Source organism: Ipomoea nil, unplaced genomic scaffold, assembly GCF_001879475.1.
Source record: "Ipomoea nil cultivar Tokyo-kokei standard unplaced genomic scaffold, Asagao_1.1 scaffold1421, whole genome shotgun sequence".
NCBI lineage: Eukaryota > Viridiplantae > Streptophyta > Magnoliopsida > Solanales > Convolvulaceae > Ipomoea > Ipomoea nil.
Window position 1 is genome coordinate 329,386 of NW_017617849.1, and position 14,650 is coordinate 344,035.

The 14,650-nt window shown below is 32.9% G+C and overlaps 1 long non-coding RNA gene across 1 annotated transcript; it reads right to left on the reverse strand.

Annotated features, from left to right (window-relative positions):
* Nucleotides 1-7,768: 7,768 nt before the first annotated feature.
* Nucleotides 7,769-10,206, reverse strand: LOC109187964. Its single transcript, XR_002055336.1, has 3 exons — nucleotides 10,152-10,206; nucleotides 9,584-9,588; nucleotides 7,769-7,965 (listed from the first exon to the last, which is right to left on the reverse strand). It is a non-coding gene; the product is annotated as an uncharacterized LOC109187964 (long non-coding RNA).
* Nucleotides 10,207-14,650: the final 4,444 nt, after the last annotated feature.

Genomic DNA, 14,650 nt, shown 5'->3' on the forward strand with positions numbered 1-14,650 from the left:
TTGTGGTTGCTGGCTGCTTATCTCCCCAATGGAGAGACAAAATGTAGAGGGTAAGAAAAGAAAATGTAGTTTTATTTCAACTTAGAATGCTTGTATCAGAGAGAATACTACAACAAATAGGAGCATCATATCAAAGTTAAATGGGGAACTGAACTGAGTTAACCTAGCAACAAATGCAAAATAACCATCATGAAAATATTATGCCACAAGAAAACAACACAAACACAATGTGCCATCCATCCAAACTACTTTTGCCTCTTGTATATGTTGGCCAAGAACGATTTCAACACAAGCACTTGGATGACCTTCAATCGACCTTACTATCCTTTCATAGCTGTTGCTCTCGTATTCTGCAAACACATCCTGAAACACACACACACACAAACATTCAACCACCATACAAATAACAAAATACTTGAAAAAAATCCAGGTCAAATAAGCGAACAAGGGGATTGAATCTCAAGTTTGAGGTCATTGTAAAGCACTTTAATCTTAGCTACGCAAGTTCTCCCCGACAAGGGCGGTAATCAGATAAATCATTTGCCCACTGGCTGTTAGCGCAAGAATGTCACAACAGTTAGCATTAGATTAAAATCCAGCCTTGACATAGAAGCACACAGAATATCACCTCATTCAACAAATCAACATAATAAGACTTCCCTTTAAAGTGATTCTTGAGAATTCGTGCAATATGGTTGCGGAGAAGTATCGCATCATTTGCAGCAATCAATCCAATCTATGAAAGGTATCAAATAAAAAACATTCACTTAAATCCAGCCTTGTAACAAGACATAGAAGCACACAGAATATCACATCATTAAACAGATCCAACAGATCAACATAGCAGCAATCAATCCAATCTATGAAAGGTATCAAATAAAAAACATTCACTTAAATCCAGCCTCGTAACTAGACATAGAAGCACACAGAATATCACCTCAGTAAACAGATCTAACAGATCAACATAATAAGGCTTCCCTTTAAAGTGATTCTTGAGAGTTCGTGCAATATGGTTGCGGAGAAATATCGCATCATTTGCAGCAATCAATCCGATCTATGAAAACTATCAAATCAAAAACATTCACTTAAATAAAATCCACACTAGATGCAAAAATTGTCTTTAGGGTACCGGACCACACCTTAGGCTGCCTGAACCAACATGGTTGGCCTCTCCGCGTATGAGAGCCATCCATTATGTCATCCAGAACCAGGAAGTATGCTTGAAGCTGCAAATTTTGCCACCATCAGACACCCAAAAACAAAAAGGTAAATTTTTTAAAATATTTATTTGAAATGAATTGAAGCAGTAAGGTTCACAATTTAACTATAGAATTGTATACCCATTCAATACACCAGCCAAGAGCAGATGTAAGAAATATTTCATCATCGGTTAGTTCTTCCCCCTCTTTCAGCAGCTTGTAGCTATCAATAACAGAGAGCCCTCTGTTCAGTTTCCCTGCAACCAGAAAGAAATGAATTATTATCAGATATACCAGGAATCTTGATCACTATCAAACATAGAAGAAAATCTTCCAATACAAAGTAAATATCATCCATTATCAAGAAAAATACTTAATAATGTCACAAACACATAAATAGCATTGAGGGATTTATAGCATTGAGGATTGACAAATCCTAATTTTTCTCTTAATATGATTTTTTATTTAGATATTTAAGATATTTCTTTGGGAGGATGATTTTGCTTTTAAAATATAAAATTTAGCCACATTTTACTGTTAATTTGGTCGAAAGGATCAAAATTGATAAAAATAACAAAATTATGCACTAAAATTGAAAAATTCTAAAGTTGTGCACTAAAATGATAAGACCTCAAAAGTTGTGTGACCAAAAGTAAAATTAATTTGTTTTTTTTTTTATTTTTTATGAACAATTACTATTGGAATAAAGGTCAAATAGGCCATCGAACTGCACACAATAATACAATTAGGCCACTGAATCTAAAAAAATAACAATTGAGTCCCTAAACTAACTAATTTCATGCGATTAGTCCAATTTACAGGTTTCGCAGGTTAGTAACAGGTCACCTCAAATTAAAAAAAAAAAATTAAAAAATTATTATTTAAAATTTAAAAATAAAATAATAATAATAATAATAATAACACATCTACACCGGAGACGTCTTCGTCTCCGACCAGTTTAAGAGATTTTTATACAACAATCTCTTCATTTATCTGTGACACTAGAAGTCGTCTTCTTCGTTCTCTCTCCTGTTTTTGCTCTCTCTACGTCTCTATCTGTCTCTAAGAGCAATTATACAATGTCCAGGAAGAGCTCTGAGGAAACTAAGCTGCACTAGAAAGAATGCATTTCTAGTTGATATTCTGGATCTAAAATTTCCAGAACTTTTTTTTTTTTTTTTTTTTTTTTTTTTTTTTTTTTTTTTGTTTGTTTAAATTCAGGAAAAGGACGTAGAGCAGCTCCTGGGCAATGGGGGGTTTTCTAAGGTTCATGGTGTTTCTGTAATGGCCGAGGCAATCCGAAAGAATGAAGGCTTCCATTTTCTCGAGCAAAGTTCCGGCAATTTCTTCGTGGCCGGAGACGGTGTTTTTTTTTTTTTTTTTTTTTTTTTAATATTTAATGTAATTTAATTTTAAATAATTATTTTTAAATAATTATTTTTAAATAATAAAATTTTAAAAAATATTAAATTTGGGGTGACCTGTTAACTAACATGTAAAACTTGTAAATTTGACTAATTATATGAAATTAGTTAGTTTAGGGATCTAATTGTTGGTTTTTTAAGTTCAGTGGCCTAATTGCATTATTGTGTGCGGTTCGATGGCCTATTTGATCCTTATTCCCATTACTATTTGTAGTAACTGTGGCAAAATAATTTTTATTTATAAAGTATTTATTAAATCAGCCATGCAAGGATATGATAATTTAATTATTTAAAAATATAATAAAATAAAATCTGGATCAGCAATTATAAGTTAACAAAATTAACAGTCAAATTTGAAGGAAATGGATTAAACCAAATTTTTTTTGAATGCGACTGGCTCTATTACATTGTAGTATTTGTTCATATACTTTCTCAACCTACTGAAACACAAAGAACCAATAACGCCTCTACTGATGAGAACTGATTGTATTGTATTTACTGAACTTAATTACAATGAGATCAGATGATGTGAATATATAGAATAGAGAGTCACAGTGTGAGAATGATAAGAAGTAGAGAGTCACAGTGTGACAGGGATAAGAAGTTCTAAACAGACTCATATACATAGAGTCCTAATACTCCCCCTCAAGCACAGTGTATACTAGTAACCTGTAGCTTGTCCCTTAAGGATGAAAATCTAGGTCCAGGCAGAGCTTTGGTGAAGATATCAGCAAGTTGATCTTTTGTGGAGATGAAGTTGACTTGGATATCGCCCGAAGCTACTCGATCTCGAACAAAATGATAATCAATCTCCACATGTTTGGACTTAATTGAACAATTTTACAGGTTTAGGGGACTTGAATGAAGTTTTTTTTTTCACTTAGGGGACCCAATTACACTATCCATTCAATTTAGGGGGTCAATTTGATACTTTTTCCTATTTTTTATTATGTAATATTTGATGGAGAAATTTGGTGTTTTGGTGTGAATTGGGATGAAGATACTCTTACACCTTTAAAATAATAGAGATATGTGTGCTCTATGATCCTCAACTACTCAAGTCCATGGTTGAATTTTGGTTTAATTAATGACATCATCATGTCATGTCATGTACTCATGTCATGAGTGATAAAAATTTGAACCATCATTCAAATGGAAAGAATTTGAGTAATAAATGTACTCTTTAAACAATGAAACATATCAAAAGAGGCATTGTGGCATTGTGTACCACTATAAATAAATAATTAGTAATAATTTTGTAAATACATAACTATTATGTTATTGAAATGGATGAAAATATGTGCGAATTTAAGCGGATTATTAGCAATTAGCACGATGATGAGTATCATAATTTTGATGAACAGTGGTTTGGTGTTGAAAACATCTTTTTCCAAAAGGTTGAATTCCCAATCCTAAGAACCCCTACACCCTAGTCTGACAGAATATTTGGGATGATATAAACCACGGTGATTCCCAAGGAATCTGCCTACTTTTAGCATAACCCCTACACTGCCGTTGTTGAGGTTCGAACCTTGATCTCTTCTCTCATATACTGTCTAATAAACCAGTGAGTTAAGCACGTGTGGGCTTGGTGTTGAAAACATATTGTGGTTGCTGGCTGCTTATTTCCCAAATGGAGAGACAAAATGTGGGGGGTAACTTAGAAAAGAAAATGCAGTTTTATTTGAACTTAGAATGTTGGTAACATGGTGAATACTGAATAATACAACAAACAGGCGCATGATATCAAAGTAAAATGGGGAACTGAACTGAGTTATGGTAAGCCTAGCAACAAACTCAGATGATCCATCATTCATGAAAATATATATTATGCCACAAGAATACACAAACACACACACAATGTGCCATACAAACTACTTCTGCCTCTTGTATATTTTGGCCAAGAATGATTTCAACACTGCTTGTACTACTGCACGTGGCTCGAACTCACAATCTCTTAGAGCAACTTGGTGCCACTGGACTACAAGGTTATTGGCAGATTAAACCAAATTTAAATATCACATATATTTAAAACTTTTTGGGAGATTTTTTTTTGTTCTTGAAAAGAAAAACTTAATGAAGGTGGATATTTGTTGAGTCAAAAATAATTTTTTTTTTGGAAGTTTCAAATTTTGGATGAAATTATCAAAAAATTTAAAGTTCAAATATAAATTTGATAAGAGCATCTCCAATAGCAATGATATTTTTTTTATAGTACGACAATTTATATTGTGGACCAGGGTCCACAGTGCAATATAATAATTAGTTTTTGGTGTGCCAATTAGGAGAGAGATGAGGGAAAGAGAAGAAAGAAAAAGAGAGGGGAAAAAAAGCATGTCTGACGCAACAAAACAAAAAAACAAAACAAACAAAAAAACAAACAATCGGATGCGCTAGCGTGCGTGGTCGGTGCAAGGCACGTACGACATCCCATCCTTTGCTTTCCCTTTTCTCTCTCCATCCTTACATGTCCCAAAAACACAATGTGCCATCCATCCAAACTACTTTTGCCTCTTGTATATCTTGGCCAAAAACGATTTCAACACTACTTGTACTGCTGCACTACTTTGATGGCTTCAATCGACCTTACTATCTTTTCATAGCTGTTGCTCTCGTATTCTGCATACACATCCCGAAACACACACACACACATTCAACCACCATACAAATAACAAAACTCTCGGAAAAAAAAAAATCCATGTCAAATAAGCGAACTGAACCTCAAGTTTGTGATCATTGTAAAGCACTTTAATCTTAGCTACGCAAGCAAGATCCTCTTTTCCATAGTTCTTCTGTCAAAACAAAATTTATAATTTCCTGGGATGAGTCGTCGAAACAGGTGTATTATGGAAATGCTGCAACATCGGAAACAACCTGGACTAGACCAACAACTTGAGAAATGTGTTGTCATTTTTGGTATTGGTTGATGCATTATGTGTGTTCTTGTATTGTAAATAACAGATTAATGTTACATTCATGCAACTTCCAAGTTTGATTTGATTATAACCTTTCTTTCAAGTCCCAACTTCATCTACTCTCCTTTTTTCCATTGCCTAATTTTGAGTTAACAAGGCTGAGTAGTGTTGGTCTTTGTACTTTTAAAAATTTTGATCTCATTTTTATTAGAATTAATTTCACTTTTGGTCCAACGATTTTTGAGCTTCTATCATTTTTGGTGCACAATTTTAAATTTTTTCAATTTTGGTGCATAATTTTGTTACTTTTATTAGTTTTGGTCCTTTTGGCCAAATTAACGGTGAAATATTGCCGAATTTTATATTTTTAGGAGTAAAATCGTCATCCCAAGAAAACATCTTCAATATCTAAATATTTATTGGTGTTTGATCGCATTGATAGACAAATCCTTCTTTTTCTCTTAATATGATTTTTCTTTTGTTTAGATATTGAAGATCTTTCTTTGATATGACGATTTTACCCTTAAAATATAAAATTCGGCCACATTTCACCGTCAATTTGGTCGGAAGGACCAAAATTGATAAAAATTACAAAGTTAGGCACCAAAATTGAAAAAATTTAAAATTGTGCACCAAAAATGATAAGACCTCAAAAGTAGTAGGACCAAAAGTAAAATTAATTCTTTTTATTATGAATAGTTACTATTTGTAGTAACTGTAGCAAAATATTTTTTTATTTATAAAGTATTTTTTTTAAACAAAACCAGAACTAGATTTCATTATCAACAAACAAAGCATTTACAAGAAACGAAGGAGGAACATCAAACCAAGCAATATGCTAAGTCAAAGAACCATATTGCATAGTTAGCAGATGGCGTACCTGATTCGCTGAACGTTTAATCAAAGAGAACTGCAAATCATCTAAGAAAGTTGCAAAACAAGTAACAAAGAACTGGACGCGCTAGCGTGCACAGCTTGTGCAAGCCACGCACGCCATCCCATCCTCTCATTTTTTTTTTCTCTTGACGAGTCCTACAAATAATTAAATTTGCCTACATATGGAAATGTCCTAGGATACCAAAGATAAAATGGGGATGACATGACATGATGACAACAAACAGGAGCATCATATCAAAGTAAAATGGGGAACTGAACTGAGTTATGGTAAGCCTAGTATGAAATGTGGAAGATCCATCATTCATGAAAATATATATTTTGCCACAAGAAAACACAGACACAATGAGAGAGCAACTTGGAGCCACTAGACTACAAAGTCATTGGCGGATTAAATCAAATTTAAATATCACATATATTTAAAACTTTTTTGATGATTTATTTTTGTTCTTGAAAAGAAAAACTTGATGAAGGTGGATATTTGTTGAGTCAAATTTTTTTTTTTTTTGAAAGTTTCAAATTTTGTATGAAATGAAATTATCAAAAAAATTTAATGCTCAAATATAAATTTGACAAGAGCATCTCCTATGGCAATGATTTTTTTTTTTTTTGTGGTACAACAATTTATATCATGGACCCTGGTTCAATACACAGTATTTGACTTCACAATGTACAGAATTCATGTTCATAATATACAAAATTTATGTTTATAATACACATACACATAAATACGATATAATGAAGACACATAAACACTTAATATAATACATAGAACTCATGTTCATAATGTACAGAATTCATGTTCATTATATCATGTTTATGTGTATGTGTATTATAAACATAAATTAATGAACATGAATTATGTACATTAGGAAGTCAAATTGTGCGTATTGGACGAGGGTCTACAATGCACTATGGACGTCCACGATATAACAATGAGTTTTTGGGATGTCAATTAGGAGAGATACGAGGGAAAGAGAAGAAGTAAAATAAGAGGGAAAAAAAGCATGAAAAAAAAAAAAAAAAAAAAAACCAAACAAACCAAAAACTGCACGTGTTAGCGTGTGCGGTCTGTTCTCGACATGCACGACATCTCAACCTCTCATTTCCCTTTTCTCTCCGTCTCATAAAAAACCCAAATTTGGAGGGAGAACCCAACTCTTCTCTTTCCTCCCTCGCTTCCTCAAAGTACCGTTATCAAGATTCAAACCTTGGTCACTTCTATCAAATACTATCTACTAAACTAATGAGTTAAAAGCCCATGCGGGTTTCGTGTTGAAAACTTATTGTGTTGCTGGCTGCTTATCTCCCCAATGGAGAGACAAAATGTGGGGGGTAAGAAAAGAAAATGCAGTTTTATTTCAACTTAGAATGTTGGTATCAGAGAGAATAATACAATAAACAGGACCATCATATCAAAGCAAAATGGGGAACACAACTGAGTTATCCTAGCAAAAAATGCAGAAGATCCATAATGAAAATATTATGCCACAAGAAAACAACACAAACACAATGTGCCATCCATCCAAACTACTTTTGCCTCTTGTATATCTTGGCCAAGAACGATTTCAACACTGCTTGTACTGCAGCACTTGGACGACCTTCAATCGACCTTACTATTGTTTCATAGATGTTGCTCTCGTATTCTGCAAACACATCATGAAACACACACACACACACACACACACACACACACATTCAACCACCATACAAATAACAAAATACTCAGAAAAAAAATTCAGGTCAAATAAGCGAACAAGTGGACTGAACCTCTAGTTTGAGATCATTGTAAAGCACTTTAATCTTAGCTACGCAAGCAAAGACAATGAATATTTTGAAAAATCTTTCTCCCCGACAAGGGCGGTAATCAGATCAATCATTTGCCCACTGGCAGTTTGGAATTCCACCTGTTAGCGCAAGAATGTCACAACAGTTAGTATTAGATTAAAATCCAGCCTTGACATAGAAGCACACAGAATATCACATCATTAAACAGATCCAACAGATCAACATAATAAGGCTTCTCTTTAAAGTGATTCTTGAGAATTCGTGCAATATGGTTGCGGAGAAGTATCGCATCATTTGCAGCAATCAATCCCTATGAAAGGTATCAAATAAAAAACATTCACTTAAATCTAGCCTCGTAACTAGACATAGAAGCACACACAATATCACCTCATTAAACAGATCCAACCGATCAACATAATAAGGCTTCCCTTTAAAGTGATTCTTGAGAATTCGTGCAATATGGTTGCGGAGAAGTATCGCATCATTTGCTGCAATAAATCCAATCTATGAAAGGTATCAAATAAAAAACATTAGATTAAAATCCAGCCTCGTAACAAGACATAGAAGCACACAGAATATCACCTCATTAAACAGATCTAACATATCAACATAATAAGGCTTCCCTTTAAAGTGATTCTTGAGAATTAGTGCAATATGATTGCGGAGAAGTATCGCATCATTTGCAGCCATCAATCCAATCTATGAAAGGTATCAAATCAAAAACATTCACTTAAAATAGGCGGGACGGGACCACCCCTTAGGCTGCCTGAACCACCATGGTTGGCCTCACCGAGTATGAGAGCCATCCATTATGTCATCAAAAACAAGGAAGTATGCTTGAAGCTGCAAATTTTTCCACCATCAGACACCCAAAAACAAAAAGGTAAATTTTTTAAAATACTTATTTGAAATGAATTGAAGCAGTAAGGTTCACAATTTAGCTATAGAATTGCATACCCATTCAATACACCAGCCAAGAGCAGATGTAAGAAATATTTCATCATCGGTTAGTTCTTTCCCCTCTTTCAACAGCTTGTAGCTATCAATAACAGAGAGCCCTCTGTTCAGCTTCCCTGCAACCAGAAAGAAATGAATTATTATCAGATATACTAGGAATCTTAATCACTATCAAACATAGAAGAAAATCCTCCAATACAAAGTAAATATCATCCATTATCAAGAAAAATACTTAGTGTCACAAACACATAAATAGCATTGAGGGATTTATAAGGGTTGACAAATCCTAATTTTTCTCTTAATATGATTTTTTATTTAGATATTGAAGATATTTCTTTGGGATAATGATTTTGCTTTTAAAATATAAAATCTGGCCACATTTTACTGTTAATTTGGTCGGAATGACCAAAACTGATAAAAATAATAAAATTAGGCATCAAAATTGAAAAATTTTAAAGTTGTGCACTAAAATGATAAGACCTCAAAAGTTGTGGGACCAAAAGTAAAATTAATTTTTTTTTTTTATTATGAACAATTACTATTTGTAGTAACTGTGGCAAAATAATTTTTATTTATAAAGTATTTATTAAATCAGCCATGCAAGGATATGATAATTTAATTATTTAAAAATATAATAAAATAAAATCTGGATCAGCATTATAAGTTAACAAAATTAACAGTCAAATTTGAAGTAAATGGATTAAACCAAATTTAAATATCAAAATATCACATATATTTAAAACTTTTTGTGAGATTTATTTGTATTCTTGAAAACAGAAACGTGATGAAGGTAGATATTTGTTGAGTCAAAAATAATTTTTTTTGAAAGTTTAATGATTTTTCAGGTGCTAATTAAGAGAGAAAAGAGGGAAGGGAAGAAGAAAAGAGTAAAAAAAAAAAAATAGACACTTTAAAAAAAAAAAAACAAACAAACAACTGGACGCTAGCGTGCGCAGACTGTGCAAGCCACGCACGCCATTCCATCCTCTACTTTTGCCTCTTATATATCTTGGCCAAGAATAATTGCACTTGGCTCGAACTCACAACCTATCATATGAGAGAGCAACTTGGTACCACTAGACTACAAAATCATTGGCGAATTAAATTAAATTTAAATATCAGATATATTTAAAACTTTTTGGGAGATTTATTTTTGTTCTTTAAAAGAAAAACTTGTTGAAGGTGGATAAATTCAGGTTCGTTACTATTTTGACAGTTTCATGTTAGTTTCTTGCTTTTTTTCAGTTTCTGCACCTTTTTCCTTGGCTTCAGTAAGGGATGGTGTTTCTTTTATCTTAATGTTCTTTTTTTAGTCCCCAACCCCACCCCGCCCCACACATTTAATAAATTATTTTTTTACGAAGTATTTCTTTTTATGGCCCTGCCTTGATGGGTTGCAGAGAAAAAAGAAATAAATCATATAAAATTATAAATCTTAATTTTTATCATACTATGGCATCGGAAAAAAAAAAAAACTATCTTTCTTCAACTTATTGGGTTTGAACTGTGATTATACATAATTGATAATTCAAGGTCAAGATATATCAAATGTTATGTGAAATTCCACTTTTACCCATGCTTGAAACGGTGTTAAACGGAGTCATAGACAGAAGGACCAAATAGCTTAATGGTCGAATAATTGAGAGACCAAATGTGTTCAAATTGGGAACTAAGGATGACATTGCAGATTGGACACTAATTGAGGGATTAAAAGTGTGATTTTCCCAACAAACAAAGAACCGGAAGTTAGCGTGCGCGGTCTGTGCAAGTCACGCACGCCATCTCATCCTCTCATTTTCCTTTTCTCTCTCTTGACAAGTCCCACAAAAAAAAAAAAAAAAAAAAAAAAAAAAAAAAAAAAAAAAACAAACAAACAAAAAAACAAACAAAAAAACAAAAAAAAAAAAAAACTAACTAAATTTGCCTACATATGGAAATGCCCTAAGATACCAAAGATAAGATATATTAGGGCAATTCCAACGTAACGCCAAATTTGCATTTTCCAACGCCAAACCACCATCCCTGCAAAATTAGCTGCTCCAATGTATGCCTGCAAAACGACATAACGCCAATTGTTTTGGCGTTAATGAACAGTGTCGCGCCATATATGGCGTGGCACTGTTCATCCACGGCAAATGTAGAATAGGAAAGTAATAGACCATTTTGCCCTTACTTCCTTTTATAATTTCAAATGTATCCTTTATTTGTTTATATGTAATTTTTTATTTTGTTAAATACTTATATTTAAAGTTTGTATTATTAAATATAAATTATATCATTTTAAATATCTCATTGAGACGATCGAAACAAGACTAATATTGAATATATATTAATTAAAATTTTAAATACATCAAACATATAGTAATTCCAACAATTAAATGTACTAGATATTTTATGCTATATTATTATTTTGGAATAAACTAAATTTTCAAAAATATTGTTAAATTCGATTTTTTGAAATAATTATGGTATAAAAATTAATGTTAATAAAAATTATTATTTACATCACAAGTTATATTTTATATTAAACTAATTAAGTTCGAACTAAATTATATTAAACTAATTAAATTCGAACTAATAATTGAGAAATCAAATTATTTTAGTGTAGAAATTCGGTGTTTTGGTGTAAATGGGTTGGAGATGAATAAAATTTGGTGTGAAAACATGCTGAGAATATTCTTTTGGAAAAAGTGTCAAATTGGCCTCCTAAGTCGAGTGGATAGTGCAATTGGGTCCCCTAAGTGAAAAAAAGCTCCATTTAGGTTCCCTAAACCTGTAAAATTGTTCAATTAAGTTCAAGTTGACTTGTTTATCAGGTTAAATGCATACGGTGTTTACACGTGTCTTTATTTTATTTTTTTATTAAAAATATTATTTATTAAAAATTAATTAAAATAATAATAATAATTAAAAATAATAATTATTAAAAAAAAAAAAACAGCCGTGGACGTCCAGCCAGAACACAGCCGTCTAAGGAAGACGGTCGTTCCAGTCATCAATTTCTAGAACGAGGGCGGTGGCGAAGGCCGTAGTCCTCGTCTAGATCTAGAAGACGGCCATGACCGTCTTCCTTAAACAGCCGTGGCCAGACGGCCACAACTGTCCTTAAAGAAGGAAGACAGCCACCAACTGTCCGGTGTGGACAGCCATGGATGTTTTTTTTTTTTTTCAATTTTTTTAGTTATTAATAATAATAATATTATTATTATTAATTTATAATAAATAATATTTTTAATAAAAAATAAAATAAGGACACGTGTCAACACCATATGCATTTAATCTGATAAACAAGTCAATTTGGACTTAATTGAACAATTTTACAGGTTTAGGTGACTTGAATGAAGTTTTTTTCATTTATGGGACCCAATTGCACTATCCATTCGACTTAAGGGGTCAATTTGACACTTTTTTCCTATTCTTTTTTATGTAACATTTTATGTAACCTTTAAAATAATAGAGATATGTGTGCTCTATGATCCTCAACTACTCAAGTCCATGGTTGAATTTTGGTTTAATTAATGACATCATCATGTCATGTCATGTACTCATGTCATGAGTGATAAAAATTTGAACCATCATTCAAATGGAAAGAATTTGAGTAATAAATGTACTCTTTAAACAATGAAACATATCAAAAGAGGCATTGTGTACCACTATAAATAAATAATTAGTAATAATTTTGTAAATACATAACTATTATGTTATTGAAATGGATGAAAATATGTGCGAATTTAAGCGGATTATTAGCAATTAGCACGATGATGAGTATCATAATTTTGATGAATAGTGGGTTTGGTGTTGAAAACTTCGTCTTCCAAAAGGTTGAATTCCCAACCTTAAGAACCCCTACACCCCAGTTCGACAGAACATTTGGGATGATATAAACCACAGTGATTCACAAGGAATCTGTCCACTTTTAGCATAATTCCTACACTGGCGTTGTTGAGGTTCGAACCTTGATCTCTTCTCCCATGTACTGTCTAATAAACCAGTGAATTAAGTACGTGCGGGCTTGGTGTTGAAAACATATTGTGGTTGCTGGCTGCTTATTTCCCAAATGGAGAGACAAAATGTGGGGGGTAACTTAGAAAAGAAAATGCAGTTTTATTTCAACTTAGAATGTTGGTAACAGGGTGAATACTGAATAATACAACAAACACGCGCATGATATTAAAGTAAAATGGGGAACTGAACTGAGTTATGGTAAGCCTAGCAACAAATGCAGATGATCCATCATTCATGGTAAGCCAGCAACAAATGCAGATGATCCATCATTCATGAAAATATATATTATGCCACAAGAAAACACAAACACACACAATGTGTCATACAAACTACTTCTGCCTCTTGTATATTTTGGCCAAGAATGATTTCAACACTGCTTGAATTGCTGCACGTGGCTTGAACTCATAATCTCTTAGAGCAACTTGGTGCCACTGGACTACAAGGTTATTGGCAGATTAAACCAAATTTAAATATCACATATATTTAAAACTTTTTGGGAGATTTACTTTTGTTCTTGAAAAGAAAAACTTAATGAAGGTGGATATTTGTTGAGTCAAAAATAATTTTTGTTGAAAGTTTCAAATTTTGGATGAAATTATCAAAAAATTTAAAGTTCAAATATAAATTTGATAAGAGCATCACCAATAGCAATGATATTTTTTTTTTATAGTACGGCAATTTATATCGTGGACCATGGTCCACAGTGCATTGTAGACCCTGGTCCACGATATAACAATTAGTTTTTGGTGTGCCAATTAGGAGAGAGATGAGGGAAATAGAAGAAAGCAAATGAGAGGGAAAAAAAAACATGTCTGACGCAACAAAACAAAAAAAAAAAAAACAAAATAAACAAACAAACAAAGAATCGGACGCGCTAGCGTGCGTGGTCGGTGCAAGACACGTACGCCATCCCATCCTTTGCTTTCCCTTTTCTCTCTCCTTACATGTCCCAAAAACACAATGTGCCATTCATCCAAACTACTTTTGCCTCTTGTATATATTGACCAAAAACGATTTCAACACTACTTGTACTGCTGCACTTGGATGGCTTCAATCGACCTTACTATATTTTCATAGTTGTTGCTCTCGTATTCTGAAAACACATCCCGAAACACACACACACACACACACACACATTCAACCACCATACAAATAACCAAATACTCGGAAAAAAAAAAAAAATCCAGGTCAAATAAGCGAACTGAACCTCAAATTTGAGATCATTGTAAATCACTTTAATCTTAGCTACGCAAGCAGGATCCTCTTTTCCATACTTCTCCTGTCAAAACAAAATCCATAATTTCCACTCAGCTCCCCGCCCGCTTACTAAATACTAGCTAATTACAGAATGAACGGAATAACAACAGTACGTATTAACCTCAAGGCCTTGCATTATGTGTGTTCTTGTATTGTAAATAATAGATTAATGTTACATTCATGCAACTTCCAAGTTTGATTTGATTATAAC